The sequence below is a fragment of the Oreochromis aureus genome, linkage group 23, assembly GCF_013358895.1.
Source record: "Oreochromis aureus strain Israel breed Guangdong linkage group 23, ZZ_aureus, whole genome shotgun sequence".
Classification (NCBI taxonomy): domain Eukaryota; kingdom Metazoa; phylum Chordata; class Actinopteri; order Cichliformes; family Cichlidae; genus Oreochromis; species Oreochromis aureus.
The window spans coordinates 41,236,676-41,242,675 of record NC_052963.1 but is presented as its reverse complement, the minus strand read 5'-3'; positions in this window follow the sequence as shown (position 1 = coordinate 41,242,675).

The window sequence follows — 6,000 nt, the reverse complement described above, 5'->3', positions numbered from 1 at the left end:
ATTGCATCCATGCTTGTGAAAACATAATCTAAAAATAGCGTACTAGGACTCACGTGACTATTTGAAAGCTCTTAATTGGTGGCATCACAGAATTTAGATCCTGAAATGGACCCGGAAAGGGTGGAAATTTGCCTTTGTCTCTCAAATCCTTTTTTAACAAGAGAGAAAGAGAAAAAAGCCAACTAAACCTTGAAGTGCCAGGTACAGTATGACATAAGCCCAACGATCGTTTTGCTGAAAACATTTTCAGTTCATTGTTGAACTTGCTGAAAGTCACACATAATTGCCCCTTTAAATGTTTTTATATAACTGCAGTGGTGGAGGTGGTGGAGTAAGTTGTTTAACTCTGGAAATGGGAGTGGGTAGAAGAGCTCTTAGTCTCAGGAAAAAGGAAGAAAAAGTAATTTCTGGAAATAATAGGTATTGACAATTGAGGGAAGAAATAAAGCAGCGACTCAAACAAAGCAAGGAGACATGGACTGTACATGTGACAGCAGCACAAAGAAACCAACGTTGCTTGGTGTGTACATCACTATCTTACATTACATGAAAGCATACACACGCTCCTCCCACGCATCAAACACTCTTCACTACACTTACACCTTCCACGCGTTTGCCCACGCATACACACATACTACTTTACACAGTTATAAAAAAGCTCTCTCTACACACACACACACACACACACACACACACAGTCACTCACAGCTACCTACCTTATGCCCCTGTGGCTCAGCTGGCATCACTCATGCTCTCTGAGCTGTTACAAAACTAAAGGTCTACATCCCTCCATTGCCAAACATTACTCACTGCTCGCACAGAGAGGATGCTGTGTGTTACATGTTGTAGTCTTCTTTATTCAATATTTCTGGTAAGAGGAAGGACAGGCAGGCCATTTTTTGACTGAATGATACATAAGAGGAGAAGGCCACCTACAGAGCACACGTGTCGTATAGTGACAGCGTATATAACTATTGTGAAACCATCATTCACACTCCTTATTCCTTGCCTTTTTACGCTTGAAGGTCCTTCAAAGTTGCATCAATAAAATTGCCTTTATGTAATTTATCATTATGTAGAAGTGATTATGTGCCTTGTTACATGTAACTCAGATTAATGCCACATTTTCACACCATGTAACCATCACCAGCAGAAAACCATTCATCAGCTGTTATGTAGTGTTTCATAATGTAAAGTGTCTACACAAGGTCGCGGTAAGGCGTCTGCTTTTCTTTTACAAAGTGGGGAATCTATTGGTACACTTCCAGCTGTGTTCTGAATTTCAAATGTATTTTTGATGATCATGAATGACAAAGTTAAAATTCATATGAGTCAGGAGGATGAATCTGAATGGGCCCCAATTGTTTCTACCAGCCCCTCATTAAGACCACAGAAGCTTCATTGCTTCATTCATGTCGGTGCGTCGTGAGTGGACAGTCTGAAATGTGTAAAAAAGAGCAAGAGCACACTTCATAATGAGATGACACCAGTCACGACCCCTGTTTTTAAAAAAATGTCATTTCTACCTCTCTTTTATTTGTCACAGGGTGACTGCATGACACACACTCATGCACATATTTGTCTGTATGGCCTTTATAGATCTGTAAGTTTGACTTTTATCTTCTAAAAAGCTGCCGAAGAGTTGATGTGCTGTCGGTGCTGCAGATTTGTTGTTTATAAAACTGCTTTGTGAAAAAAATTCTAAAAGAAAAGTGAAAATCACAGAGTTCTTAAAACTGAATAAAATATCTATCTGTTCTAAGTCTTTGTTCATACTTTTGATCATTTTGTGGAAGAAAAGAAGCTGTTCTTTGGTGAGAATCTTAAGAGGATAGTTCCACAGTACTGCTGCCACTGTGGCTTATCCCAGCTATCATGGGACAGGTCTAACATGTAGAAACGCTAACATTCACACCCACAGCAAATGGAATTAAAAATAGAAATAGAATTGGAGAGTTGCCAGTTAACCTAACATGCATGTCTGTGGATTGGATGGGGTCAAGTCGGACCACCCGGCTCACACAGGAAGAGCACGCACTACTTCCACAAAGAAAGCTCCTATTGGATTCGAACTTAGGACCTTCTTGAGAGGTGACAGCGCTAAACACTGAACCACTGTAATGTTAATTTTTGATAAATTTTCGAGAGGAACTATTACATAACCTGTATCTCATAGCTTCTAATCAAAACTGTGCATAATAAGTCTTTATTATTATTATTATTATTATTATTCATTATTACTTACACTGATACAAACCACTTCATGTCTAGGCTAAAAGAGTTATAGCTGGTTTTTATTTATGCTATGGAAGAAAATTTCCCCTTTTTCAGCTTTCGTTTTTCTTTTGCGCATTACTTAACTCAAACAGGAAAACCCCAAGAGCTCAAAGAATATTTGAAATCATTTTTTGAGGAAAAAATATGAACTCAACATCAACAGTCACCATTACATAATATGACCTGATTTTTGCAGAGAGCTGTCTAGACCTGCTGTTTGTGCCAGACCTTTTTGCACAGATAAATGCAGCAAATTGAGTCTTGTTCCAAATGTGAGTGTCTCCCCACACGTATTCAGCTGTCTCATTCATCTTTCACTCAGCTGTTGCACATGCAGCCCCTCAGTCCCTTTTCAGTGTTTCCCGACTCCTTGGCTCACTTTTGTTGCTCTGTACTTAAATCCTTTAACCTTTTCTCCGCCATGCTTTCCTAGCTTTTGCAGCTACCTTTTGTTCTCATCACACGAAGGAGCTCTTGTAGGAAAATGGCTCTACCCCCTCACCCCCACCGCTTCGTGATGAGACACTTCATCATGAAGGAGATAGGTTCACAGGAGCACGTCTAATGACAAGCTGGTAATGATTATCTGTTTCAGTGTCTAGAAACAAGAGACATGATGTGTTTGTGTCTGATTACCTGTATGTCTACAGGCTATTCTGGCTTCAAGATCATTTAAAAGAAATGATTAAGGCCTGCAGTTTGATTATTAGCAGTATGCAAATAACCGTCAACCCACAATGGTTAATAATAGCTATACATGCTGGTAGGAATGGCTTAAATAGGAGTGGATAATTTGAAATAAGGAGCTGCTTGGGCGTGCAGTAAATAAGCTCATGCTGGGACGATTGCAGGAGTTTACCACTTCTAAACAAAAGAGGTGAACACTGTTTACTTACAAAAATCCATCATGTATCGACTAACATTAAGCAGATGTTGTTTATTGTTTTTTCCCTTTAATCATCGAAGTCATTAAACTTTTTTATTCTTGCCTATAGAAAAAAAAAATCAGACATTTGCATGCTGCTCAGTTTATGATTGCAGCTATTTTGATTTAACTAATAAGAAGAGAACCAAGTAGATACCTTTTCCACTTTACATACAATTATTGCAGACTCGTCTCTTTAGAAAACCTACTTGGAAATTAATGAAAAAAATTACAGTCATGCGTAGCATCTTTGATGCATGCACTGGGTTACATTTGAATTATTTTCTAAATGTAGTTGTGTCAGCAGCTATGGCCTGAAGAGACATTTGTAGGCTGACTAACAGAAGGTGCTAGCAGTGCTCAATATGTCATTGTCTCTTGTTTGGCTAATTACAGCGTGGTGCCGGTGTCAGCCCTCCAAGCAAGCCAACACGAACTCACAAGCGCACGTTCAAGCATGCATTCACGTGTAGACACACAGCCATCAATCATCTCTGACTGAATACTCAATCAAAAAGCTTCAACACTGTTCTTTATTTGATTTTATGCAAATATGCTTTTTTAGGAGCATTCTGATTCAGTGTTCTTATTGCAGTGACTTTTTATTGCGGTGAGTCAAACGTGGTGATGAAGGGTTACATTACAACAGTCTCTTCAGATTCGTTTATAATGAAGCGTCCTCAATCACAGATCCAGGCAGCGTATTCTTGTGGCAGGCAGGCAGAAGTTATAGAAAATAATCCTTTTATTTGCCGTTATTACATGTTTGCCTCACTGCATTACAGTATACAGCTGAAATTAGACCTGTCTTGAGGGTCACATGGGAAATTATATCTATTTATTTATGATCTTGTCTAGTTTTATTGTGTTAGTTTTTGAATTGGAACATTTATTTTTCCATAGGAGAGCTTAATGAGCTGCCTGGAAATATGACTGTGTGCACACAGGAACCAATTAAATTAAACATGAGGACCATCATTCTTTTCGCCCCCACCTCCAGAATGGTAGGACGTGAAGAGGGACATGGTCTGATTCATTTTCTATTGCCAATTAATTGCAGGTTAAGTATGTCAGACTGGAGTCTTGTTTATGTGGTGGTAGGAAATTAGATTACTTCTTCTTCAGTCTGAACTGAGGGCACACATTATTTCAACACAATTTAGGGATTGTACAGAAATGATTTGGGGGGAGGGGTGTGTTGTTAAAGGTGGAAGAGTAATCATGGTTTTCTTCTTTCCTGCTGAGGGGAGGGCAGAGGAAGAGAACAAAGAATCTGAGGACAAAAACTGGACTTTGTTTCTGGGATTTGCTTCACGCATCACACTGGAATAAATGTTTTTAATTATTTCTCCATTCAACTTTCTCTGCAACATGAAAACTTCATCGATTACAGCTCAGAAGATTATTTCTTTGAGAAATAAAAGAATCTGAGGCTGCCCATAACTCAGTGTAGTGCTACTGCCGGTCCCAAGCCTGGATAAATTGGGGGGAGGCAGATAATGTGGTGACTCCTAAACAGAGCAGTCGAGAGAAGAAGAAGGTCTTTGCTTCAACAAGCTGTGCCATATTATAATTTATGTTAATCATTTTGGCATATTTGTGCACCGGTAGCTGTTTAGAAAGTGTTTAAATCAGATTCCAACATCTTATTCCTGTTTTGTTATTAATTGTGTGCTTTATTTTGTGCTTTTATGGTGAGGGGAATGTAAAATATTCATAAAGCCAGTGATGAGCAATTTAAAACATCGTGATATAAGACTGAATTTACATTCCTACCTTTGTCATTTATTATCACTCTCTCAACTGAGCAGTTCTGGTGTCTGAAATGACAGGAGCACATCCTCCGCTCAGTACTTATTATGTTTAACCATCGTTTTTCTGTATTTACATGCTCTTTAAGTAATACTTTTATGGTATTTGCTATTTTACTGAGCTAAATTTGTCTCTGCATCACCAGAGGTGACTGAATGTGAATTACAGGAGGTGCTACAGTGGTTACAAATCACCAGAAAATTCTGGCTGGAAATGAAATCTAAAGGGGTTTTAGTTTTGTGGTGGGAGGCCAGACTTTATCCTACATGACTTTTACTTACCAAGGGCATTCAAGCTTAACACCCACACACAGCAGTCCACTACAGTGAAGGAGAAGGAGCCGCTGGGTTTCATACTGCAGTGCTGAGAGACTCACAGAGAGAGGGAGAGAGAGAGGTGCTGGGCATTTTGCCTTTGGTTTAGTTGATATCGCTTGCTTTTTTTTTGCAGGAGAGGCTTTATGCCTGCTCCGTGCACCCATGCATTGCCCTTTGCAACCCTTTTTCCCTCAGTGATTTCCATAAATGTACATTCCCCCCACCCCTTCTAGCCGTCGATCCACCAGTTGTTGAAATCGCACATTAGAGGAGAGCGTGTCTTTAGGTTGCCATAGCAACAGGGTGAGTCATTCTGCTGCAGTCAGTTTAGTCACACTCACACCGACTGTATGTTCCTCTGTCTTCTTTCCTCATCCCGCTGTCCCTCTGCCTTCCCGCCATCAACGGACGTACACACGTGCACTGAGACACACTTTTTGAGTTCTTCCAACTCTAAAAATTCACCAGATAAGGAAAAAAAAATGTCTCTTAATTTCTCAGTTATCACCAGTATTCTAATATACTTACAATTTTGATCTAAAAAGGCCAGTGTGTCATTTGAGTTGTGATGTGCATGATTGATAGCACAGCACAGGCTGATGATGAGGGCGAGCGGAATGTCGCCGCTTACTCTTTGATTATTTATTTATGGATCTGGCTAATCAGTAA